This window comes from Carcharhinus amblyrhynchos, unplaced genomic scaffold (genome assembly GCF_965287045.1).
Source record: "Carcharhinus amblyrhynchos unplaced genomic scaffold, sCarAmb.v2.hapA chromosome_102, whole genome shotgun sequence".
NCBI classification, from domain to species: domain Eukaryota; kingdom Metazoa; phylum Chordata; class Chondrichthyes; order Carcharhiniformes; family Carcharhinidae; genus Carcharhinus; species Carcharhinus amblyrhynchos.
The window spans coordinates 1-27,948 of NW_027649842.1; the positions used below are offsets into that span (position 1 = coordinate 1).

The 27,948-nt window shown below is 46.8% G+C and overlaps 1 pseudogene; it reads right to left on the reverse strand.

Annotated features, from left to right (window-relative positions):
* Positions 1-1,502: 1,502 nt before the first annotated feature.
* On the reverse strand, positions 1,503-27,561 carry LOC145338578 (tubulin alpha-1C chain-like; annotated as a pseudogene).
* Between the last annotated feature and the right edge of the window lie 387 nt (positions 27,562-27,948).

The window sequence follows — 27,948 nt, forward strand, 5'->3', positions numbered from 1 at the left end:
GTTACCCCTTTCTAAACCCCCGCCCCCCCGTTACCCCCTTTCTACATTCTGCCTCTGTCCCATTCTCCCCACTCTCCCAACATCTTCATCTGGCACAGCTTACAGCTTCTCTGCTGTTTGGCCATTTATGCTTTTTATTCTCTCTGTGGATAGCTATTAGCAGTCTTTTCCCCTGGTTTCTGAAGGTATTGACTCATCTTTCATTCCTTCCCCTGCAGTATAAATATCTCCCACTTTCTATGCCTTTTAGCTTTGACAAAGGGTCATCTGGAATCGAAACATCAGCTCTTTTCTCTCCTTTCAGACGCTCCGAGATTTTTCCAACATTTTCTCTTCTGGTTTCAGATTCCAGCATCTGCAGTAATTTGCTTTTATTGAGGTTCTTGTGTTACGCCCTGCTGTAGCAGGTAATCGAAGGAAGTAAAGCGCGGGCAGTGTTTTAAGAAGAACACACATGCACACTCTTCTTCGACAAACAGTTTATCAACACACATGAACTTTAAAATGACAACATGTGTAAAATGTGCAAACATCGGTAATTGAACAATGCAAAGCCAATAGAGTTGCATTTGTATAGCACCTGCCAGTATCTCCAGATATCCCAAAGCATTTAACAGCAAATAAAACACTTCTTGAAGTGCAGTCACTGTTGTCAGGGAGGGGCAAAGGGGCAGCCAATTTGTGCACAGTAAGCTCCACAGACTGCAATGAAGACAGTGACTGGGTAATCTGTTTAACTGGTGTTGATTGTGTTGGGGGGGGTGGGGGTGGTGATGGGAAGGATATTCGACCTAGACACTTGTGAAGGAACTGCAATCCCTTTTCCCGTTATTCCCCCTTTTCCCGTTATTCCCCCTTTTCCCGTTATTCCCCCTTTTCCCGTTATTCCCCCTTTTCCGTTATTCCCCCTTTTCCCGTTATTCCCCCTTTTCCCGTTATTCCCCCTTTTCGGATGTGTGCAATGTACCGTGCCGTGCTCTCCGGAGATTCTTCAGGCTGCGAGGAAATCTCGTCCCCTCGGAGCATGGGTCCCCAGTGCTGCAACACATCAAGAGGGGCTGTCTTTCAGGTTAAGCGTGGCTAATCCCACCCTTTCTGTCCCTGCTCCTGGCTACTATCAGAATTACATGGAGGGAGGGTGGCAAAGTTGGTGTCTATTGGGCTCAATATTAAATGCCAACCTCCTCCCCCCACCACCTCTCCCCATACATACACACACACACATAACCAACACCAATGAACAAAAAATGCACTCAGTTGTCTTCTTGCTCCTTGTGGGATCTTGCTGTGCAGAAACTGGGCCACCTGCCCTCTTCTACGTTCACAACAGAGGCTGCCCTTCAAAGGTAGTAACATTGCTTGACCGGGTGATGCTTTCAGGCATGGTGAGGGGTGCTGGAAGGGGAGGGTTGACATATTCCTGGGATTGAGTTCCTTGTGTCTCAGATCCCACATCTCAGGAACTGATTTGCAGGCAGCTCGATAATATCTCTGTGGTTATTTTAAATGATTCTTTCACATTGTTCGTGGTGATGGTGGGTGGCTGACTGTTACCTTACTCCTCTGACATAATATCCAGGTAGCTGGAATCCATGCCCACTTCCTCATAATCCCTCTCGAGCGAGGCCATGTTCTCCCGAGCATCCTGGAACTCCCCTTCCTCCAGCCCCTCCCCCACGTACCAGTGCACGAAGGCCCGTTTGGCGTACATCTTGTCAAACTTGACGTTCAGGCGGGTCCAGGCCCCAGCAATGGCAGTGGTGTTGCTCAGCGTGCAGATGGCCGAGGCACCCTGGGCAGATCGCCCCCTGGTACCACTGTCGGGGCTGGTGGTTGATGCCAATCTGCAGGAAGGAGCAATGGCATGAGGTTTGGCCGTTGCACACACAAGGTTCAGAGCTGTCTCTATCGCTTATCTCAGTCACGCTCTCTCTCCTAGTCTGTACTCGTCAGAGCGCATTCTCGCAGGTCTGTACCCCAGTGACCCTGTACCCATGGTATCCTGTACCCCACTGGCCCTGTACCCATTAACATGTACACCAGTGAACCTGTACCCATTAACATGTACACCAGTGAACCTGTATTCGTGGTATCCTGCACCCTCGTGACCCTGTACCCATTAATCTGTACCCCAGTGAACCTATATTCATGGTATCCTGTACTCTGGTGAACCTGTTCCCCTTTATATCCTGTACCACAATGAGTCAGTATTCATTAACCTGTACCGCAGTGACCCTGTACTCATGGTTTCTTGTACCCATGGTATCTTGTACCCCAGTGAACCTGTATCAATAGTATCCAGTACATGTACCCATTAACCTGTACACCAGTGAACCTGTACCCATTGTATCCTGTACACCAGTGAACCTGAACCAATGTTAACCTGTATCTCAGTGAACCTGTACCCATGATATCCTGTACCCCAGTGAGTCTATACCCATTAACCTGTACACCAGTGACCCTGTATCCATGGTATCCTTTACGCTAGTGAACCTGTACCTAGGGTATCCTGTAACCCAGTGAGCTTGTACCCATGGTATTGTGTATCCCAGTGAACCTGTATTTGGGGTATTCTCTATTCTAGTGACCTTGTACCCAGGGTGTCGTCCTGTATCCAGGAATCATAGAATTCCTACAGTACAGAAGAAGGCCATTCAGCCCATCAAGTCTGCACTGACAGCAATCCAACCCTGGCCCTATTCCAGTTACCCCATGTATTTACCCTACTAATCTGATTGGTCATGCTAACTTGCCCCTTAGTGTCAATCAACCAACCTGTACATCTTTGGACTGCGGGCGGAAACCGGAGCACCAGAAGAAACCCACACAGACATGGGGAGAACGTGCAAACTCCACAAATCACCTGAGGCTGGAATTGAATCTGGGTACCTGGCACTGTGAGGCAGCAGTGCTAATCATCATACCACCTCAATCAAATCTATTCCAACTATTCCTACAGCCCATTCAGTAATTGGCTATGATCAGGGTTTAAAGCTAATAGTGTCACAAGTAAGCTTACATTAATACTGTAAGATAGCTATGGAGAATGATAGGTCTGGCCCAAAAGTTAAAATTTTAAATTGGGGCAAGGCCAATTTTGATGGTATCAGGCAGGAACTTTCAAAAGTTAATTGGGGAAGTCTAGTAAGTGGCATACTTTCAAAAGTGTGTTAACCAGGATTCAGAGTAAAGACAATTCTCTTAGAGTGAAGGGTAAGGCTGGCAGAAGTAGAGAACCCTGGATGACTTGGGATATTGAGGCCCTGGTCAAGAAGAAGAAAGAGGGACATGACATGCGTAGCAGCTGGGATCAAGTGAATCCCTTGAAGAGCATACAGAGTGTAGGAGTAGAATTGAGAGAGAAATTGGGAGGTCAAAAAGGGAAATGAGATTATTTTGGCAGATAAAGTAAAGGAGAATCCAAAGAGCTTCTACAAATACATAAAGGGCAAAAGAATAATAAGGAAGGGAGTAGGGCCTCTTAAGGAATAACAAGGGCATCTATGTACGGATCCATAAGAGGGGGTGAAATCCTAAATGAATATTTCTCATCAGTATTTACTGTTGAAAAAAACCTGGATGTTAGGGAACTTGGGGAAATAAATAGTGATGTCTTGAGGAGTGTACACATTACAGAGAAGGAAGTGCTGGAAGTCTTAAAGCGCACCAAGATAGATAAATCTGGCTCCTGATGAAATGTATCCCAGGACGTTGTGGGAGGTTAGGGAGGAAATTGCAAGTCCCCTAGCTGAGATATTTGAATCATCGATTGTCATGGGTGAGGTGCCTGAAGATTGGAGAGTGGCAAATGTTGTGCCTTTGTTTAAAAAGGGCTGCAGGGAAAAATCTGGGAACTACAGGCCAGTGAGCCTCGCATCTGTGGTGCATAAATTGTTGGGAGGTATTTTGAGAGACAGGACTTACTAGCATTTAGAGATGCAAGGACTGATTAGGGACATCAGCATGGCTTTGTGAGTGGAAAATCATGCCTCACAAATTTGATTGAGTTTTTTGAAGGGGTAACCAAGATGGTAGCTGAAGGCAGTGCAGTTGATGTCTGCATGGACTTTAGCAAGGCCTTTGACAAGGTACCACATGATAGGTTGTTGCATAAGGTAAAATCTCACAGGACTCAGGGTGAGGTATCTAAATGGATACAAAATTGGCTTCTTGACAGAAGCCAGAGGGTGGCTGTAGAGAGTTGCTTTTCAAACTGGAGGCCTGTGACCAGCGGTGTGCCTCAGGGATCTGTGCTGGGTCTACTGTTATTTGTCATTTACGTTAATGATCTGGATGAGAATATAGGAAGCATGGTTAGTAAGTTTGCAGATGACACTTAGATTGGTGGCATAGTGGACAGTGAAGAAAGTTATCTCCAATTGAAATGGGACCTTGATCAATTGGGCCAGTGGGCTAACAAATGGCAGATGGAGTTTAATTTAGACAAATGCAAGGTGATGCATTTTGGTTGATTGAACCAGGGCAGGACTTACTCAGTTAATGGTAGGGCACTGGGGAGAGTTACAGGACAAAGAAATCTAGGGGTAAATGTTCATAGCTTCTTGAGAGTAGAGTCACAAGTAGACAGGGTGGTGAAGAAGGCATTCGACATGTTTGGCTTCATCAGTCAGAGCACTGAATACAGGAGTTGGGACATTTTGTTGAACACAAGACATTAGTAAAGCCACACTTGGAATACTGTGTGCCATTCTGGTCACCCTATTATTAGAAAGAATATTATTAAACTAGAGGAGTGCAGAAAAGATTTACTAGGGTGCTAACGGGACTTGATGAATTGAGTTATAAGAAGAGGCTGGATAGACTGAGACTAGGAGGCTGAGGGGTGATCTTATAGAGGTCTATAAAATAATGAAGGGCACAGATCAGCTAGATAGTCAATATCTTTTCCCAAAGGCAGGGGAGTCCTATGCCCAGGGAGAGGGCATAGGTTTAAGGTGAGAGGGGAGAGATACAAAAGTGTCCAGAGGGGCAATTTTTTCACATAAAGGATGGTGAGTGTCTGGAATGAGCTGCCAGAGTTAGTAGTACAGGTGGGTACAATTTTGTCTTTTAAAAAGCATTTAGATAGTTACATGGCTACGATGGGTATAGAGGGATATGGGCCAAATGCGGGCAATTGGGATTAGTTTACGGGTTATCTTAGAAAAAAGGGCAGCATCGACAAGTTGGGCTGAAGGGCTTGTTTCCATGCTGTGAAAATTCCCTAGGGAATTACCCCAGTGAACCTGTATTGAGGATATGTTGTACACAAGGTTTATTGTACTCCAGAGAAACTATCCAGAAAATCATGTACCCATGGCATCCTGTACCCAGGGTAACCTGTACCCACTAGAATGTGTAACCATGAGAGACTGAGCCAAAGGATATCCTGTACTCAGGGCATTACTACATCCTCAAGAGGCAGGATGGGGAGCTCAGGAGGCTGGGTAAATAATTCAAAGATGTGAATTCATATCTCACTGTGACTGGTGGGGTGCGGTGGGTAGAATTTCAATTTGATTAATTACATAAATAGGTAACTAAAATGTAGTCTGAATAACTGTGAGCCAGAAGCTGCTGGATTTCCATAAAATTCCATTTGGTTCTCTAATGACCCCTTTAGGGAAGAGGAAATCTGCCATCCTTACCCTGGTCTGGCCTACCTGTGACTCCAGATGCTCCACAATAACATCAGTGTGGTCGACTCTTAACTGTCCCCGTGGAAATGACTCAAACAGGACATTCAGTTTATGGAATCATAGAATGCCTACAGTACAGAAGTGACTATTTGGACAATCAAGTCTGTATGACTCTCTGTCACAGTGTCTTACCCAGGTCTCCCCACCAACCCGCTCCCCCTGCCCACCCCCCCAATCCTATTCTCATAATCCCACACATTTCCCATGACTAATTCAGCTAGCCTACAGCTCTTTGAACACTAAGGGACAATTTAGCATGGCCATCTAACCTGTGCATTTTTGTTTTCAAGTTTAAGTTTATTTATTAGTGTCACAACTAGGCTGACAATACTGCAATGAAGTTACTGTGAAAATTTCCTACTCCTGCACCAGTTCGGGTACACTAAGGGAGAATTTAGCATGGCCAATGCACCTCTTTCGGACTGTGGGAGTAAACTGGAGCATCCGGAGCATGCAAACAGGCCCTCAGGCCCAACTTGTCTATGTCACCTTTTTTTAAAACTCCTAAGTTAATCCCAATTGCCCGCATTTGGCCTATATCCCTCTATACCCTCTTACCCATGTAACTGTCTAAACGCGTTATAAAAAATAAAACTGTACTCGCCTTTAGTACTATCTCCCTCTGTGTGAAAAAATTGTCCCTCACTCTGTGGAGTTTGCACATTCTCCCCGTCTCTGCGTGGGTTTCCTCCAGGTGCTCTGGTTTCCACCCACAGTCCAAAGATAAGCAGGTTTGGTTGATTAGCCATTCTAAATTGTCCCTTAGTGTCCAAAGATGTGCAGGTTAGGTGGATTGGCCACGCTAAATTGCCCCTTAGTGTCCAAAGATGTGCAGGTTAGGTGGATTGGGCATGCTATATTGCCTCTTAGTGTCCAAAGATGTGTAGATTAGCTACGGTAAATGTGCGGGGTTCCGGGGACAGAGTGGGGGAGAGGGCCTGGGTAAGATACTCTGTGTCAGAGTGTCGGTGCAGACCCAATGGGCTGAATGGCCTTCTTGGTGGAAGAGTCAATTACTAGGGGGCACAAGTTTAAGGTGCGAGGGGCAAGGTTTAAAAGAAATGTACGGGGTAGATTTTTACACAGAGTAGTGGGTGCCTGGAACTCATTGCTGGGGAAGGTTGTGGAAGCGGATACGGTAGTGACTTTTAAGGGGCGTCTTGACAAAGACATAAATAGGATGGGAATAGAGAGATATGGTCCCCGGAAGGGTAGGGGGTTTTAGTTCAGTAAGGCAGCATGGTCAGTGCAGAGAGCCAAAGGGTCTGTTTCTGCGCTGTAATTTTCTTTGTTCTGCACTGTAGGGATTCTACGCTTTACCTTTCAGTCTGTGCCCTCTGATTCTCCACCTCCCTACAGAAATAGCTTCTCTCCTCAGAGATGACCTACCTTGAATCCAGTCGGGCACCAATCCACAAAATTGACGGTGTTCTTTCTCTTAATGGTGGTGATGACAGAATTCACCTCCTTGGCCGACACATCTCCACGGTACAGCATGCAGCACGCCATATACTTGCCATGGTGGGGGTCACACTTCACCAACTGGTTGTCCATCTGGAAGCAGGCGTTGGCGATCTTTGTCGTGCTGTGATGGTTGTTGTACTGCACCCCTTTGGGTATCAGGGGGGCGTAGGTCACCAGTGGGAAGTGGATGCGCGGGTAGGGCACCAGGTTGGTCTGGAACTCTGTCAGGTCCACGTTCAGGACGCCCTCGAAGCGCAGTGAGGCGGTGATGGAGGACACCACCTGCGCCACCAGCCGGTTGAGGTTGGTGTAACTGGGCTGCTCGATCTCGAGGTTGCGCCGGCAGATGTTGTAGATGGCCTCGTTGTCCACCAAGAAGGCGCAGTCAGAGTGCTCGAGGGTGCAGTGGGTGACCAGCACGGCGTTGTAGGGCTCGACCACAGCGGTGGAGATCTGAGGAGCTGGGTAAACTGAAAACTCTATCTTGGTTTTCTTGCCGTAGTCGACAGAGAGGCTCTCCATCAGGAGGGAGGTGAAGCCTGAGCCCGTGCCACCCCCAAAGCTGTGGAAGATGAGGAAACCTTGCAGCCCGGTGCACTCTTCAGCCTGTCAGGGAAAGAACAACAGGGCTGAGAAGGGCTCAACTACGAGGAAAGGGTTGCACAGATCAGACTTGTGTTCTCTCAAGATTAAGGGGGCAATCTGATAAGAACATAAGAACATAAGAAATAGGAGCAGGAGTAGGCCATCTAGCCCCTCGAGCCTGCCCCGCCATTCAATAAGATCATGGCTGATCTGTCGTGTCTCAGTTCCACATTCCCGCCCTCTCCCCATAACCCTTAATCCCCTCTCTTATCAAAAACCTATCAACCCGCGTCTTAAAAATATTTAGCGAGGTAGCCTCCACCACTTCAACAGGCGGAGAATTCCAGAGATTCACCACCCTTTGAAGTGAAGAAGTTCCTCCTCAACTCCATTCTAAACCGCCCCCCCTTTATCTTGAGGCTGTGGCCTCTAGTCCTACTGTCCTTTCTGAGCGGGAAGAGCCTCTCCACCTCTATCCTATCCATCCCATTCATCATCTTATACGTCTCAATGAGATCTCCCCTCATTCTTCTAAACTCTAACGAGTACAAGCCTAGTTTATTCAGCCTCTCCTCATAGTCCAACCCCTCAACTCCGGAATCAGCCTAGTAAACCTCCTCTGCACTCCCTCCAAGGCCAAAATATCCTTGCGTAAGTGCGGCGCCCAAAACTGCACACAGTACTCCAGCTGCGGCCTCACCAGTGCCCTATACAGCTGCAGCAAGACCTCCCTACTTTTATATTCAATCCCCCTCGCTATGAAGGCCAGCATCCCATTTGCCTTCCTGACCACCTGCTGCACCTGCAGGCTGGGTTTTTGTGACTCATGCACAAGGACCCCGAGGTCCCTCTGCACCGTAGCATGCTGCAGTTTTTCACCACGTAAGTAATAGTCCTTCCTACCATTATTCCTACCAAAGTGGACAACCTCACATTTGCCAACATTAAATTCCATTTGCCAGTTCCTGGCCCATTCGCCCAGCCTATCTAGATCCTTCTGCAGACTCTCCACACCCTCCGCACAATTTGCCGTTCCACCAGTCTTGGTGTCATCAGCAAATTTCGACACCATACACTCGGTTCCCTCCTCCAGATCATCTATATAAATGGTAAATAGCTGAGGCCCCAGCACCGATCCCTGGGGCACTCCACTAGTCACCAATGGCCAATCCGAATAGCACCCACTGACCCCCACTCTCTGCCTCCTATTTGACAGCCAATCCTCTATCCACGCTAACACCCTACCCCCAACTCCATGCCCCCTTACCTTCTGCAATAACCTCTTGTGAGGCACCTTGTCAAACGCCTTCTGAAAATCAAGAAACACCACATCCACCGGCTCTCTTCTATCCACCGCCCTAGACACATCCTCATAGAACTCCAATAAATTCGTCAGACACGACTTCCCCTTAACGAAACTGTACTGCGTCTGCTCTACCAAACAATTCTCCTCAAGATGCCTCGCTATTTTCTCCTTGATCGAGTTCTTGGCCAGGGAGGGTGGTTTGAGATGATTAAACAATTTGACATGATCGACGGAGGGAAACTGTTTCCTCTGGTGGGGAAGTTGGGGGCAGGAAGAGTCTAAAACAGGGGAAGCACAATCTTCAAAATGAGAGCCAGGTCCCTTCAGGGGTGACTTTAGGAACTACTTCCTCGTACGAAGGGAAGAGGAAATCTGGAACTGCCAATGCTGGAGAGGGAATCGATTGGAGATATTAAACCCGAGATTAATCAATTTCTGTTGGGCAAAAGGGGGGGGTGAGTGGGGAGGGGGAGGCAATTAAAGGTGCTGGAACTGACGCAGGTGGATGGAGTAAAGATACAGATCAGAAGTGATCTGGCTGAATGGTGAAAAAGGCTCTTCTAGAGTTGAATGGTCCTCCCTCTGTTCCTGTGTGACAGGTTCGAGAGGGTGCTGAATGGGTTTTCTTATGTTCCTATACAACAGCTTTGAGAGGGGCTAAATGCCCCCCCCCACTCAATTCCTATGTAACAGGCTCGAGAGGGACTGAATGGCCTTCCCCTGTTCCTGTGCAACAGACTCGAGAGAAGGGCTGAATGGCCTCCTCCTATTCCTGTGTAATCGGCTCATGAAGGGCTGGATGGCCTCCTCCTGTTCCTGTGTAACAGGGATAATTAGGCCACTGTTTCTGAATTGGCAGCCGTGCCTTCAGCTGCCTGAGTTCTAAACTCTGGAATTTCCTCCGTAAATCTTTTTCTCCTCTCTCATTAAGGGGCTTTATAAAATCAACCTCATCGATCGAATATTCTCGCCACACGTTCTAACATCTGGTTACACAACTGTGTCAAGCACTATTGCATAACTCTTGTGTGAGGTGGCTTGGGAAGGGGTGTTTTATCAAAGTAATGGTGCCCTGTTATTGCAAACTGATCAGGTTGGCATCTGGGCAAGCAGAAAAAGAGGTAGAGGGAGTGAGACAAGTGTCAGGCATGAAACTTTAATAATGCCATTCAAATTCCTCTTAAAGAACACCCAATCTCCCCTGAAATCAGAATGAAATACAGAGTCATCGTGTCTACTCTTGCTTCAGTGACAAGTTAGGTAGACCATCGGTGCTCACCAGCCAGGTTCACACAGGATGAGGGGTGCACCACTTTGAGGGGAGAAACTGTATGTAGAAGGCACCGCCACCGATTTATTTTTCACGAGTGACCTACCACCTTGCGTATGCGATCCAGGACCAGGTCCACCATCTCCTTGCCGATGGAGCAGTGGCCCCGTGCGTAGTTATTCGCCGCATCCTCTTTGCCAGTGATCAGCTGCTCAGGATGAAAGAGCTGCCGGTAGGTGCCAGTGCGGACCTCATCTGGGGGACAGGGCAAGGGATAGACAGTCATTAACGGAGTGCCTCACTCATTGGTCAACATTGGGTTCAAACCTCTGCCACCCTGTGTCCAAATTCACACTAGTTCTGCTTCCCTGTCAGTGTTAACTGGCCAACTTCCAGTCGTAAGAACATGCGTACGTACTAATTAGGGAGTAGGCACTAGGTCACTTGGTCTCCTTGAGCCTGCGCTGCTGTTCGGTAAGAACATGGCTGATCTGATTGTAACCACAACCCTACATTCCCGTCGACCTCCACCCCTGTCCCAATAACCTTTCAACTTTCCCCTTTGCTAATCAATAATCTATCTCCCGCTGCCTTAGTTATATTCAAAGCTCCCCCCCACCTTCTGAGGAAGAGAGTTCCAGAGAGTTGCCACCCTCTGAGAGGAAAATAAGTTCTGATTGTCTCTGTCTTCAATGGCAGACCATCTTATTTTAACAATAACACCCAGTTATAGATCACTGACAAGAGGAAACATTCTCTCCATATCCACCCTGTCAAAATCCTCACAGGATCTTCAAGGTTATAATTAAGTTGTCTCTTAAATCCTCGAGGTTCCACCGGGTACAAGTGTCATCTGTCTGTCTTTTCCTTGCAAGATGACCCACCTGCTCCTGGTCTCAGTTAATGCTAGCTCCCACAACTCTCCCTATCTCTGTAATCTCTAGCCCCTCCAACCCTCCCTATCTCTGTAACCTCCTCCAACCCCTACAACCCTCCTCCTCCCTATCTCTGTAACCTCCTCCAGCCCCTACAACCCTCCCTCCCTCCCACCCAATCTATGTAACCCTCTCCACCCTCTACAACCCTCCCTATCTCTGGTGTAATCTCCTCCAGCCCCTACAATCCTCCCTATCTCTGTAACCTCCTCCAAGCCCTACAACCCTGACCCCTCCCTATCTCTGTAACCTTCTCCAGCCCCTACAACTCTCCCTATTTCTGTAACTTCCACCAGCCTCTACAACTCTCCCTAACTTTGTAACCTCCTCCAGCCCTTACAACCCTTCCTACCTTTGTAACTTCCTCCAATGCCTTAAATGCTCCCTATCTCTGTAACCCTCTCCAGCCCCTACGTCCTTCCCTATCTCTGTAATCCTCTTCAGTTCCTACAACACTTCCTATCTCGATAACATCCTCCAGTCCCTACAACACTTTCTATCTCTGTAGCATCCTCCAGCCCTTACAACCCTATTTGTGTAACCTCTTCCAGCTGCTAAAACATTCCCTATCTCTGAAACATCCTACAACCCTCCGAGATCTGTGCGCTTCTCCAAATCTGGCATTTCCCGCATCCTTCGATTCCCATCACTCCAACATTGGAGGCCATGCCTTCAGCTGATTGGGGGGCCCTAAGCTCTGGAACTCCCTCCCTAAACCTCTCTGTCTCTCTCTCTCCTGCTTTCTCTTCCTTTCAGACTTTCCTTGAACCTGCTGTCTTCAACCAAGCTTTTCAAACATTTGTCACAATATCTCTTTATGTGTCTTAGGGGTCACGTTTGTTTCCCACTCCTCTGGAGGGGCCTGAGTAACTTCCTAGCCACTTTAAAGGTGCTGTGTATAATTTCAGCTGCCCTTGCAGAGGATAAGATTTGAAGGGAATGATCTTGACCCAAAGCAACTCCACCCGCAGAGCTTTCAATCACAAAAGGGTAGTTCACTAGCTCATAGAAATCATAGAAACTCTATAATGCAGGAGGCCATTCAGCCCGTCAAGTCTGCACCGACAACAATCCCACCTTAGCCTGTCCCCGTCACCCCATATTTACCCCACTACTCCCTCAAACCTCCGCATCCCAGGACACTAAGGGTAATTTAGTATGGCCAATGCACCTAACCCGCATGTCTTTAGACTATGGGAGGAAACGGGAACACCTGGAGGAAACCCACGCAGACACGGGGAGAATGTGCAAACTCTACACAGACAGTGACCCAAGCCAGGAATCGAACCCAGATTGCTGGAGCTGTGAGGCAGCAGAGCTAACCACTGTGCTGCCCACACTCATCCACTCTTACATGTCTTGAACCATCAGCATAGGGAGTCAGTAAGAAGTTGTGTTCTGGAGGGTCTGTAAACTCAGACCCATGGGGCCAGCACTGCCTCACAGCGCCAGAGACCCGGGTCCGATTCTCGGCTTGGGTCACTTATGGAGTTTGCACATTCTCCCTGTGTCTGCGTGGGTTTCCTCCAGCTGCTCTAGTTTCCTCCGGCAATCCAAAATGGATTGGTCATGCTAAAATTGCCCCCTTGTGTCAGGGGGACTAGCTAGGATAAATGCATGGAGGAAGGGCCGGGGTGGGATTATGGTCAGTGCAGACCCAATAGGCTGAATGGCCTTCTTCTGCACTGTAGATGCTATGATTCTATGAATTTAAATTCAATGAGGACATTCTAGAATTGATAAAATAGTTTCAGTAATGGTGAACTTGAATCTATTGTCCCTAAAGGCCCTGAGGGGAAGTGATGGCAGAGTAGTAGTATTTAGGACTGAGGTGAGGAGAAAGGTCTCCAGCCAGACAGTGGCTAATGTGTTTCTATGTCACTGGACTAGTAATCCAAAGACCCGGGTAATTGTGGGATCCTGTGTATGCTTAGCCCTGTGGGTTTCAGTCTCAGCAAAGACTTCATTTTAAGGTATTTCTGCCTAATTACATTTAAATGCTAGACTGCAAGGGTTAACTAACTCTGCTAAACTGACCAAATGTAGCAAACTTGACTCCATGTCAAATCAGAAGGCATGATGGGTTGGCTAAAAATTAACGGCATTCTTGAAGGGTACACAGCGCAGGCAAACAACAGTTTCCCATAACAGCAGCTGTGAGGATTGTTTTTCTAGATGGAGACAACATGCGAAAAGCATTTCCAATAACAAGATAAAGGTTGGAGACAGCGTGGGGAAAAACACTTCTAATAATGAGATAAAGGTTGAAATATATTTTGGTTTTAGTGTTCACTTTGGTTAGTTTGCTTTTCTTGATTCTATCATGTTCATTCTTTAAGTTCTTTGCAATAAAAGGAAGCTGGTACCAGTGCTGTCCTCTCTTCAAATGAATGCATGGACCTAACAGTAATGCTCTGGGGATCTGGGTTGAAATCTCGCCATGGCCGATGATGTAACATGAATTCTTAAAAATCCGTAAAACTGTAATGATGCCACTGCCTCTCCTACTGTGAATAACTTAATTAAACTGCAGAGTTCAGAACATCAAAGAGCTTGTGGTAAAGGCAAGTAGTTGGAAGTGGATGGCATAGAGTATACTAGATGGAGAATGAATGGAAATTTACATTAGGAAGATGAGGGAAGTGACTTGAATTTAACGATAGTATTTCAATGTAACGTGCATTGATTTTGGAACATAAATATAACAACATAACATGAAAGACCTGTAAATCCTGAGAAAGGGTAATGCTAAGGGAAGAGAAACATAGAAACTAGAAGCAGGAGTAGGCTATTTGGCTCTTCGAGTCTGCTCCGCCATTCATTATGATCATGGCTAATCATCAAATTCAATATCCTGATGCCACTTTCCCCCATATATCTGATCCCTTTAGCCCCAAGAGTTATCTCTAATTTATTCCTGAAATCACACAATGTTTTGGCTCAACTACTTTCACCACCCTCTGGGTGAAGAAATTTCTCCTCAGCTCAGTCCTAAAAGGTTTATCCTTTATCCCCAAACTAGTTCTGGACTCCCCCACCATCGGGAATATTCTTTCTGAATCTACTCTGTCTAATCCCATTAGAAATTTTAAATTTTATATGAGATCCCCTCTTATTCATCTAAAGTTTATTTATTTATTAGTCACAAGTAAGTCTTACTTTACACTGCAATGAAATTCCCCTAGTCACCACACTCTGATGCCTGTTCAGGTCAATGCACCCTAACCAGCATGTCTTTCAGGCTGTGGGAGGAGACCCATGCAGACATGGGGAGAACATGCAAACTCAACTCAGACAGTGACCCAAGTCTGGCATCAAACCCAGGTCCCTGGCACTGTGAGGCCACAGTGCTAACCACAGTGCCATCATGCTGCCCACTAAATGCGAATGAACACAATCCTAACTGACTTAGTCTCTCCTCACATGAATGTAGAACAATAGAACTAAAAATGAAAGAGGAAATACGTATTTAAAGAGGGTGGAAGACTGTTGGCTAGTGTGAGCTTGAAGCAAGACCATGAATAAGCTGCTACTGTCACCCTCAGAGAGAAATTTTTGGGTTTGCAAGGTTTTGATACAAGTCTTGTCTCGGTATTGAAAGAGAGAAAAGGGGGAAAGCTTGTGTAAGATTTCACCAATGGCAAAAGCAGACATGTGACACTATTATTGGAATTTTCTAGATTAAAATCTATGAAAACTGTTTATTGGAAGGGATTTTTAGCTCTATGTAAACTAAATGTTAAAAATTTAGGAAACGTTTGTAGAAGTATTGTTAACTACATGAATGTAATCTTGTGTCTTGAAGTTTTTTATTTTCCTTTTTTAATAAATGTTTAAATTTAGTTTGTGAAATCTTCACAAGTGGTTTGCAATTCTTTCTCCTGGCTTAAGATATCTTCTTATCAAATATTTCATTTATTTGGCCTTCCAGAAGGCTGACAGCAAATTCCCACACAAGAGATTAGCACGTAAAATTAAAGTGCATGGGATTGGGGGTAGTGTATTGGGATGGATAGAAAACTTGTGGCAGACAGCAAACAAAGAGTAGGAATGATGTGGAGTTGCCGGTGTTGGACTGGGGTTGGCACAGTAAGTGGTCTCACAATACCAGGTTAAAGTCCAACAGGTTTATTTGGCAGCACGAGCTTTCGGAGCACTGTCCCTTCATCAGGACAATCAACTGATGAAGGGGCAGTGCTCTGAAAGCTCGTGCTACCAAATAAACCTGTTGGACTTTAACCTGGTGTTGTGAGACTACAAAGAGTAGCAAAAACCAAGTCTTTTTTAAATGGTAGGCAGTGACTTCTGTGGGTAGCACAGGGATTGGTACCAGGACCCCAATTACTCAGGATATATAGTAATGACTTAGATGGGGGAACTATAAGTAATATATCCCAGTTTGTTGATGACACAAAGCTGGGTGAGATGGTGAGCTGTGAAGAGGGTGCAGAGATGCTTCAGTATGATTTGGACAAGTTGAGTGAGTGGGCAAATGAATGGCAGATACAGTTCAATTTGGAAAAATGCGAGGTTATCCACTTTGGTAGCAAAATGGGAAGGCAGATTATTATCTGAATGGTCATAAATTAGTATAAAGATCTTTACCTGGGTGGCCTTGTACACCATTTACTGAAGGTAAGCATGCAGGTGCAACAGGCAGTAAAAAAAGACAAATGGTATGTTAGCCTTCATACTGAGAGGATTCGAGTATGAATAGGGCCTATTTGATTGTATAATTGTATAGGGCCTTGGTGAGGCTGCACCTGGGATATTGTGTCCCATTTTGGTCTCTCTTTGAGGACGGATATTCTTGATCTAAATGGAGTGCAGAGAAGATTTACCAGACTGATCACTGGGAGGGTGGGACTGATGTATGAGGATAGATTGAGTCAGTTATGATTGTATTCTCTGGAGTTCAGAAGAACGAGGGAGCAATCTCATAAAAATCTAAACAAACAGGATCAGACAGGCTACATGCAGGAAGTATCTTCCCAATAGTGAGAGTGTCCAGAATCAGAGGTCACAATCTGAGGATACAGGGTAGGGCATGTAGGCCTACACTGGGGAGAAATTTCTTCACCGAGATCAAGTCAGCCTGTGGAATTTGCTACCACAGAAAGTAGTTGAAGCCAAAACAAGAATCAGAATCAGTTAGATATAGCTCTTGGGGCGAACAGGACCAAAGGATATGGGGAGAAGGGTGGGATCAGGCTATTGAGTTGGATGATCAGCCATGATCATAATGAATGGCAGAGCAGACTTGAAGGGCCTTCTCCTGCTCCTATTTTCTATGATTCTATGTTCATACCTATTGCAAAATCATTGCGTTATCTTGTTCATGTTTCCTTTTTGGATTTGCACAGCCTGCCATATCATAATGCAAAGAATTTAGCGACAGCCATTGACAAGAAAATCTTACCGATCACAGTGGGCTCCAGATCTACAAACACCGCTCGGGGAATGTGTTTACCCGCCCCCGTCTCACTGAAGAAGGTGTTGAAGGAGGCATCAACCCCTCTGGAGTTCTTGTAAGTACGCATTTTCCCATCTGGTTTAATTCGGTGCTCCAAGCAATACAGCTCCCAGCAAGCATTGCCAATCTGCACACCAGCTTGGCCAATGTGGAGCGAAAGACATTCCCGCTACAGTGGAGAGAACGTTCAGTTATTGACACGATTGTGGTGGGCAGTGCTTTAGCAGGTAAGTGGGAGGGTGGAAATGAGACGAATGTGTGTGGGGTGTGTGTGTGTGTGGGTGGGTGGGGGGAGCGGTGGGTGTGGGGTTGAGAAATGGCCACTCGCTGACTATCACGCATGGTGTGTACCCCCCTCCCCACCCCTCCCCTCCGTATGAAATTATCTGTTGATTCCCTCCCTTATTTGGCTCTGCCACAGAATTATAGAATCTTACAAGGCAGAAGAGGCCCCTCGACCCATTGAATCTGTACCGACATTTAAGAGGCCATGCCCCCTGGTTCTAGTTTCACCAGCCAGTAGAAACAACTTCCCTGCTTCTATCTTAACTATTCCCTTCATAATCTTATATGTTTCTATAAGATTTCCCATCATTCTTCTGAATTCCAATGAGTACAGCCCCAGTCTATTCACTCTCTCCTCATAAGCCAACCCTCTCAACTCTGGAATCAACCTAGCAATCAATCTCAAATAACTTCAATGTCCCAGCCTTCACTGCTTTCTGGGGAAGAGATTTTATTGGTGCCCCGCTCCCTCACTCGCGGTGTCTCAAACTAATCCAAAGACTTATATCCTCTCATTCTCCTCCTCACTACTAAGAATCACATTCTCAATGTCAATCCTTCTGGCCACCTATTCAGGTGAGGCTCCTCCCCCTTCTGTGCCTCCTTGCCCTCAGATTCTTATTTAAATCAATCTTGGGATGTGGGCATTGCTGACTTGGCCAGCAATTATTGCCCATCCTTAAATGCCCCTTCAGAAGGTGAATTGTCACCATGAGCTGTTGGAGTTACATGTAATGTAGGTACACCCACAATGCTGTTAGGGAGGGTGTTGCAGGATTTTGACCCAGTGACCGTGAAGACATGGCTGATATATTTCCATGTTAGGATGGTATGTGTGTGTGTGTGTGTGTGTGTGTGTGTGTGTGTGTGTGTGTGGTGGGGGGAACTTCCAGATGGCAATGTCCCCATATGTCTGTTGCCCTTGTCCTTCTAGGCACTAGACATTGTGGGGTTTGGGTGTGATGAGTTTCTGTAATGCATCTTGTTGATGGTACACAGTGCTGCCGCTATGTGCAGAGGGAGTGAATGTGGTGATGGGGCTGCTTTGTCCTGGATGGTCTTGAGTTTCTCAAGTGTTGTTGGAGCCACACTCATCCAGGCGAGTGGAGAGTATTCCAGAACACTCCTGTTTTGTGCCTTGTAGGTAGTGGGCAGGCTTTGGGAAGGGGGGGAGGGTGGTGGGGGGAGAGGGGGGCTTGGTGGATTTAGGAAGAGAGTTACTCTCCGCAGGATTCCCAGCCTCTGATCTGCCCTGGTAGCCACAGTATCAGACAACTGGTCCAGTTAAGTATCTGGTCAATGGTAATGCCTGGGATGTTGATCTAAATGTAAATACATACACATTTAGAGTATGTATTTAGAGTGCAATTTTAAGTCTGTAAAAGAATGTTGCTTATTTGGAACTGAAAGAGTGATAAGTTAGAAACTGGAGTTGTTTCTTTTCATTTTTTTAACTGCAGTTTAACTATTAAGAGTTAAGCTGCTTCGTTATGTTAAGGCTATACTTAAACTGCTACTAAATACAATTTGTTTCACTATAAAAGATCCCAAATTTGTCAGTGGAATTACCTTGGAGTGAAGCATGCTGTCCTTACATTTATGCCAAAATAGAAAAATTGTTGGGATCTATTTTGGTTTCCTAATGTATCCAGTTCTGGGTTTTTCACATTGGGAAAGATGTGAAATCTTTAGTGGGAGAGTATGCAAAATAGATTCATGAGAATGATTTCAGGGATGAGGAACCTACTCGTTGGATACTCACCATCTTGTGCTATTGTTCCTGTTGCGTATCAAGAAATTGCCTCCCTGACTTGTTTGGTACAGACAGTGGCCACCCTAGGACAAGCTCACTCCAACAGCAAGGCTTCCAATTTGTCACCAGTGAGAATCCTCGCAGTCAGGTCGTCTCTAATTAGCTGCTGTGCAAAATGAAGCAAGAATTATAGCAAGAAATGATGGATGTAGTGTGAAGATAGTAGTCGCTATATTTTTGCTTAAGGGGAACATTTTAAAATTCAGCTTTTTTCCACAAGCAGTTGGTTTGTCTGGAAGGAATACGGCTCAGATGTTGGGAGAGCAGGATAATTATTCATTTCAGCCGTGTAGTGTTTACTTAGGGGAGAGTGAATGGAGTTTTATTTATAGATGGAGTTTCCCCCTGGGGTTTTTGATTAGGTTGATTGACAGGGTCCTGTGATGATGTAGTTAATGGGAGGGATAGGTTTGTTATAGAAAAACAGCTTTCAGTTCTGGGTTTGAACACGGGTATGTTCAAAGACAGAGGCCTGCAAGTGGCTCTGAAATATTCTCTCTCTCTCAAAGCTTCTGGATTTATCTAATAAAAAGTGTAGACAGAAGTATAGACGGAAATATAACAAGCATTTAGAGTATGTATTTAAAGTGCAATTTTAAGTCTGTAAGAGAATGTTGCTTACTTGGAACTGAAAGAGTGATAAATTAGAAACTGGAGTTGTTTCTTTTCATTTTTTTAACTGTAGTTTAACTATTAAGAGTTAAGCTGCTTCGTTATGTTAAGACTATACTTAAACTGTTACTGAGTACAATTTGTTTCACTATAAAAGATCTCAAATTTGTCAGTGGAATTACCTTGGAGCGAAACATCCTGTCCTTACATTTATGCCAAAATAGAAAAATTGTTGGGATCTATTTTGGTTTCCTAATGTACTTTGGGATTCTGGTCCAAGGCCCGAACAATAGTCAAGCAGTGATGGTCCAACATATAGGAGCAGGGGTAGGCCATTCAGCCCATCGAGCCTGTGACACCATTCAATAACATCACGCCTGATCTGATTTTTTGTCTCAACTTTACAATTCCTGTCTGCACCCCCAATAATGATTGTCTCCCTTAGAAATTATCTATTTCTGCCTTAAACATTTTCAACACCTAGCCTCTAGCACACCAGTCTGGAGAAAGCGAATTTCATTGATTCACAACCCAGTAAGGGAGTAAATTCTCCTCACATCTGTCCCAAAATGTGTGACCTCCTTAATTATAAACTGTATCCCCAAAATTCTAATCTTCCCCCACAAGACACAACATCCTCTCAGTATCTACCCTGTCCAGTCCCCTCAGGATTTGATATGTTGCAATCAGATTATCTTTCATTCTTCTGATGGATCCTGGCCCAATCTTCCCTTATAAGGTAACCTCCTCACCCCAGTGAACATTCTCTGAACTGCTTCTCGTGCAATTAAACCCATTCTTAAATAAGGGGACTTAAACTTATTATAGGATTACTACATTGCTGAAGGAGGTCATTCAGCCCTTTGAGTCTGCACTGACTGTCCGACAGGATTCCATCCAGGCTCTTTTCCGGTGACCCCTCATATTTACCTCACTAATCCCCCTAACCTACATATCTTCGGACACTAAGGGGTAAATTCCCATGACCAATCCACCTAACCTGCACTAAGGAGACTAAAACATTTCATAGAATCACTACAGTGCAGAAGAAGGCATTCATTGAATATGCACCAACTCTCCGAAAGAGCATTTTTACCTAGGCCTCCACCCACCTTATCCCCACAACCTTGTACAACTACCATGACCAATCCACCTAACCGACACATCTTTGAACATTAAGGGGCAATTTTGCATGGCCAAACCAGCTAACCTGCACATCTTTGGACACTAAGGGGCAATTTATCTTGGCCAATCCACCTAATCTGCACATCATTGGACACTAAGGGGCAATTTAACATGATCAATCCACTAAACTGCACATCTTTGGACTGTGGGAGGAAACTGGAGTACCTGGAGGAAACCCATACAGATACGGGGCAGAGCGCAAATCCACAGCCACCCAAGGCCAGAATTATACTCAGCTCCCTGGCGCTGTGAGGCAGCAGCTTTGACCACTGTGCCAAAAGTTGTACACCGTATGGTCTCACCAACCTTGCTTTGAAATTCCATTCTGCTTGTGGTAAATAATGACAATCCATTTGCTGTAAACCCATGCATTCTGTCTGTGATGCTCAGGCATCCATCTTATCCCATCTGTCAGGACACACGACCACCAGATCCCATCGGGGAACGTGCACTGTCCATGAAATCTTGCTGTGAACACACTGACCATATTCTTGACTGCACTTCAATTATAAAAAATACGTCACTAGTTGAATGTCCAAATGAAAGTTTAAGGTGCTTTACTGGTGGTTGCTTTGAACTCCGCAACCCGACTTTGGCTTTGCCAATCACCTACCTGAGGAAGCCTTTTTTGAAGGACTGATCTCTGTTGCTTCATTGAGAGATTGAAGTGCCGGGGTGGGGGAGGGGTGAGTGGCAGGGGACCGAATCCACCAGAAGATGCAGCAGAGATCCCAGCACAGATTAGTTGGGTTGAATGGTCGACTTCAATGCTGTAAATGTTTTGTGAAACTATGGACAAGTTGGAGCGGCAAATGAGAGGCGGAAATGCACAGGGAGGAGCGGGCTGGATTCCCAGAGTCAAAGCGGGGAGGCCTCTTGTGGCAAGTGGCAAAGCAAAAAAGGGTGACATTTCATCTCAGAACTTCCAAGTGTACAGCCATGTTGTTGGCTTGGCCAACATTTCTCCCTCAAGCTGTGCTCCCTGAAATGAATTGACTGGGCATTTTATCCAGCTCCACCTCTCGGTCATGCCAAATGCTCCAAGCATTTGCTGTACCCTGAAAGATTGGTTATATTCATCCAAACGCCATAAATTGTCGGAATGAAATGTTAAAAGTAGAAGATCTTTGCAAGCTTTCTTCTGTTGAGTTTGAGCCTTTCTAGTGCCAGTTAGTGGTCTGATTCTTCCCATTGCTCTTGGCCCAGTTGCTTGCGTAGTTACCAGATCAAAAAAGACAGTAGGACTAGGGGGCACAGCCTCAAGATAAAGGGGAGGCGGTTTAGAACGGAGTTGAGGAGGAACTTCTTCACTCAAAGGGTGGTGAATCTCTGGAATTCTCTGCCCGTTGAAGTGGTGGAGGCTGCCTCGCTAAATATTTTTAAGAAGCGGGTTGATGGGTTCTTGATAAGAGAGGGGATTAAGGGTTATGGGGAGAGGGCGGGAAAGTGGAACTGAGCCACAACAGATCAGCCATGATCTTATTGAATGGCGGGGCAGGCTCGAAGGGCTAGATGGCCTACTCCTGCTCCTATTTCTTATGTTCTTATGTTCTTATGTCCTCCCAAACTGCACAGAGCAGTGGTCAAAGAAATTGAAGATGACTGCGGAACCTTGTCGATCTTCTGGCTGCTGAGCTGTTCTGATATTCATCCCCAGGACTGCAGTTGATGAATGGAATTGTTTCAAGACTGTCTGTCTTTGGCACGAGTGCCTGCCAATGGGTACTCACTGTCCATCTTGCAAAAGGACAGCACTAAGGTAGTGTTGGTGAGATTCTCTTTGACCGTGCCTGAGGGCCATTCCTTGTCCATCCTTTGCAGATTAGCTGTCTCTTTTCCCATCAGGATTTCCCTTTCCTGGGCTCCAGTTCGGAACTCGCAGTCTGTCATTAGTAGCTTGATTTCCTGACCTGTGGACACCTTTCCTCCATTTTACTTGCATTGGCAGTTGGGTCAGTGAGGAAGGGTCCTCAACCACACAGGTTCCAAATTCATTGGGACCCCCTCCAAGACTAGTTCCCCTACTTTGTGCGGATGTTGAGGGACATCAGAAGCAGCCACAACTCTTTTTGCAAGTTCACTGTGGTTGAGATGGCCATCCTGACAGGGTCTGGCCCCAGCCACTTCAGCAATCTGCCCTGGCCTCACACTGTCCCACTTTTCCACGTGTGGAGAGTGTCTTGGGTTTGAGGCGGGGGGTGCAGCAGGGTGGTAGTCCCTGAACCATCGCTTGCAGGGCAACCCTTCTCTAAATCACCTGAATCTTGACCCTTGTTGGTCGACACTTTGAAAGACTTATGAAGCCACCTGAAAACCCTTTGCATCTTCGACCCAGCCCACTGAGTCAAAAGCTATCTCTTGAAAAGTCATTATAGAACATAGAACGGTACAGCACAGAACAGGCCCTTCGGCCCTCAATGTTGTGCCGAGCTATGTCCAATCCCAAGGTCAAGCTATCCCACTCCCTATAATTCTGGAGTGCTCCATGTGTCTATCCAATAACTGCTTGAAAGTTCCTAAAGTGTCCGACTCCACTATCACAGCAGACAGCACATTCCACACCCAACCACTCTGTGTGAAGAATCTACCTTGGACGTCCCTCCTATGTCTCCCACCATGAACCTTATAGTTATGCCCTCTAGGAGCAGCTACATCCACCCGAGGAAATAGTCTCTGCACATCCACTGTATCAACACCTCTCAACATCTTATAAACCTCTATTAAGTCACCTCTCATCCTCCTCCGCTCCAAAGAGAAAAGTCCCAGCTCCGTCAACCTTTCCAAACCAGACAGCATCCTGGTAAATCTCCTCTGCACTCTCTCCAATGCTTCCACATCCTTCTTATAGTGAAGTGACCAGAACTGAACACAATATTCCAGATGTGGTCTCACCAATGTCCAGTATAGTTGCAGCATAACCCTACGGCTCTTAAGCACAAGCCCCCTATTAATAAACACTGACATACTATAAGCCTTCTTCGCGGCTCTATCCACTTGAGTGGCAAATCTTTCCCCTAATTATAATCCGATTCTGCGAGCATCTTTGGTAGAAATAATAGTAGGAGGGATTATTATTTAAAGGGTGAAAAGCTGCAGCATGCTACTATGCAGACGCACCTGGGGTCCTTGTGCACGAATCGCAAAAACTCAGTCTGCAGGTGCAGCAGGTGATCAAGAAGGTGAATGGAATGCTGGCCTTCATAGCGAGGGGGATAGGATATAAAAGTAGGGAGGTCTTGCTGCAACTGTACAGGGCACTGGTGAGGCCGCAGCTAGAGTACTGTATGCAATTTTGGTCCCCTTATTTGCGAAAGGATATGTTGGCCTTGGAGGGAGTACAGAGAAGGTTCATAAGAACATAAGAACATAAGAAATAGGAGCAGGAGTAGGCCAACTAGTCCTTCGAGCCTGCCCCGCCATTCAATAAGATCATGGCTGATCTGTCGTGGCTCAGTTCCACATTCCCGCCCTCTCCCCATAACCCTTAATCCCCTCTCTTATCAAAAACCCATCAACCCGCGTCTTAAAAATATTTAGCGAGGTAGCCTCCACCACTTCAACGGGCAGAGAATTCCAGGCTGATACCGGAGATGAGGCGGTTAGCTTATAAAGAGAGATTGAATAGACTGGGTCTGTACTCGTTAGAGTTTAGAAGTCTGAGGGGGGATCTTATAGAGACTTACAAGATAACGAAGGGGCTAGATAGGGTAGAGGTAGAGAGATTCTTCCCGCTTAGAAACGAAAACAGAACTAGAGGGCACAGCCTCAAAATAAGGAGGTGGGGGTGTTTAGAACGGAGTTGAGGAGGAACTTCTTCACTCAAAGGGTGGTGAATCTCTGGAATTCTCTGCCTGTTGAAGTGGTGGAGGCTACTTCGTTGAATATATTTAAGTCACGGGTAGATAGATTTCTGATAGACAAGAGAATTAAGGGTTATGGAGAGGAAGTGGGAAAGTGGAACTGATCCACTTCAGATCAGCCACGATCTTATTGAATGGCAGGACAGGCTCGAAGGGCTAGATGGCCTACTCCTGCTCCTATTTCTTATGTTCTTATGCATCTCATGTGGCCCGCACCAATGCTCAACTGGACTCGCTGGAACAGATAAATCCCCCTTTCCTCAACATCAGATTATGTTACTTCAACAGCTACTTTCTTGGCAGGAGGTCGCAATGTTCCAATTTCAAGGGCTACCTCCTCAGCCACCATGGCAACTGAGATCTTTGCCTTGGTGTCACAGAAACATAGAAGATAGGAGCAGGAGGAGGTCATTTGGCTCTTTGAACCTGCTCCGCCATTGATTATGATCATGGCTGATCATCCAACTCAATACCCTGATCCTGATCCTGCTTTTTCCCCATAACCTTTGATCCCATTCGCCCCAAGTGCTACATCCAGTTGCCTCTTGAATACATTCAATATTTTGGTGCGGCGGACCGGTCCGCTGACTTTTCCACCTCATTAATCGTTGGGGGAACGGAGATGGGATTTACTGGTGCTAATAACTTCCTATATCCTCAAAAGAATGAAGGGATCATCCACCTTGACATCAACTTTGTTTATCATGGGTGTGGAATCCAGGCCATGAGTGGGAAGGGGTGTTGGGGGGAAGCAATACTTACCCTCAGTAGCTGCTGACTGTGTGGACAGTTGGCAGGTAGAATGGCAAAACACCGGTAAATGTCCAGTAACCGGGGTAACCATGGAAGCGGGCGAAGCAGGACGACGTCAACAAACATGGCGGGTACCTTGACAACACGGGACTGTGTCACAATGGCTTTGCACCGGACCGTGTGACATCATTGCGATCTGCGCTTCGCCAACGTAAAGAGTCTCAAGCCTGGAGCTGAGAAGCGAAATACAGGATGGGATGCATGAGGTACAAAAGAAAGTTTTCACCACCTGAGAATGTCCCCCAAAGGCCAACCTTTGTGGATTCCTTCCTTAAAGAGCGGGAAGATAGTACTGTGGTGTAATCGGCTTCAGAAGAATGGTCCTGAAGATGAGAGAAATGTAAGTGGAATCCAGGAGTAACATCTTCAACTGGAGAGCCATGAGAATGTGGAATGGTCGCAATGAAAAATGTCAATGTGCTTTAAGGTGGGGAAGGAGTAGGGGAGAGAGTTGGCTAATCGCTTGGGAGAAGAGAAGAATATGGGGATAGAGGAGATATGAAGTATGGGATGTGAGGAAGCATGTCTTGTGGGGCATGAGCACCAGCATGTATGGGATTGCTTTCTAGTTGACCTTTGAATCTTTCAGAGTTGTAAATGCTGAGACATTGGCTCAGTTGAGCAGGGATGCAGAGTCCGTCTTCCTGACCAGCAACAGGGCCAGAAAGAGGGAAATGTGTGTTGAATGGGAAAGTGACAGAGCAGAGTAACATCTGGAGTTGGTCGGGGAAGATGGAACCCGGGAGCACTCAGCACATTGAAAATTCAAAACTTAAAATGCAAAGTGTTCTCTTGCATGAAACAGATAGGGCATGGAATCCAAACAAATTATTAGTTATCTCCCCTACTTCTCCACAGCCCCAATAAATGGGGGTGATTCATTAGACATCTCAAGAAAATACGTGGTGTGTAGCATCTGTCTCTAGTGGATCACCACCCACCCACCCGATGAGGGATCACTGTCTAGTTGATTTCAGACATCTATCAGTGTGGGTGCCTCACTAGATGATTTTTGGCAACCCCCCTCCCCCCACCCACCCATCCAACCATGTTGTATGGGATCCCTTTCCAACTGATTTCTGATCCCCCAGTGTGGGGTCCCTCTATAGCTGACCTCTGACCCTCCAGTGGGGGGGGTCACTTTCTAGTTGACCTCTGACTCCCAGTTTGGGGGTCCCACTCGAGTTGATCTCTGACCCCCAGTTTGGGGCCCCTGCCTAGTTGATTTCTGACCCTCCAATGTGGGGGTCACTTTCGAGTTGACCTCTGACCTCCAGTTTGGGGTTCCTCTCCAGATGACGTCTGACACCCCCCCCCCCCCCAACCCCAGTCTGGGAGTAACTTCCTAGTTGACCTATGACCCCTCCGTTTGGAGGTCCCTCTCTAGCTGATCTCTGACCCCCAGTTTGGAGGTCCCTGTCTAGTTGACTTCTGACCCTCCAGTGTGGGGGGTCACTTTCAAGTTCACCTCTGACCTCCAGTTTGGGGTTCTTCTCACCAACCCCCCCCTCCCCCCGGGTCTGGGAGTAATGTCCTAGTTAACCTATGACCCCCCCCCCCTAATTTGGGGGTCCCTCTCTAGTTGGTCTCTGACCCCCAGTTTGGGGCCCCTGTCTAGTTGACTTCTGAACCTCCAGTGTGGGGCCACTTTCAAGTTGACCTCTGACCTCCAGTTTGGGGGTTCCTCTCCAGATGACATCTGGCCACCCCCCCCCTCCAGTGTGGGAGTAACTCTCTAGTTGACGTATGACCCCCCTCCCCCCCGTCTGGGGGTCCCTCTCCAGTTGATCTCTGACTCCTCACCCCTCCCTCAGTCAGGGTCTCTATCCAGGGTCTGTCCCCGCCCCCAGTCAAACGTTGCCCGCCCGTTATCTTTCAAATCGACAATCTCGTGCCAGACTTCCCGCCTTCCGCCTCACACCTGCGCACAACAGCCTCCTCCCCCCCCGACTCCGCGCACCATCGGGCATGCGCACTCGCAAAGCTCAGCCCAGTCGCGCACGTTCCCCTACCCCAGAGAGACAAGTCCAACGGCTCGACACCTTCTCTGCGCATGTGTGTACAATCCCTCGCCCCACTTGCCCGTCTTCCTCAGGCCGGCCAGACTCCGCGCGCGCGCGCGCGCAGCCATCTGATCACGGCACTTCGCGTGCCCCACCCACCGTGACGCCGCGCATGCTCAAACCTTCGAAGGACGGGCTCCGCTCCCTCCCGAATATTGCGCATGCGGCTTGAACATCCCGCCGCGTGGGTTGGCGCATGCGCGGTACTCCACGCTATGGCGGGGTGAGTGGTTGTTGTCCGGCACCCCAGGTTTCTGAAAGGCTTTGAGATGGTGCTGCATGAAGTAAAAGGCCATGGAATTGGAGGAAATGTGTTCGAATGGACTGAAAACTGGCTGTCACATAGCATGATGTGGAGATGCCGGCGTTGGACTGAGGTAAAACACAAAGAAATCCCACAACACCAGTGTAGTGTCGACATGCTGCACTTGGTTGAAGTCATTAGGTTACATTTCAGCTTCGTTTGAAGCAATTTTTTAAAGCGGCATCTCGGCCTTTTGCCTAAGATGCAAATTAGATCAAGCCTTGGAGGAGGAACTACACCCACTCCAGTCCGCTTGGATCATGTAGATCAAGCCCAAGACA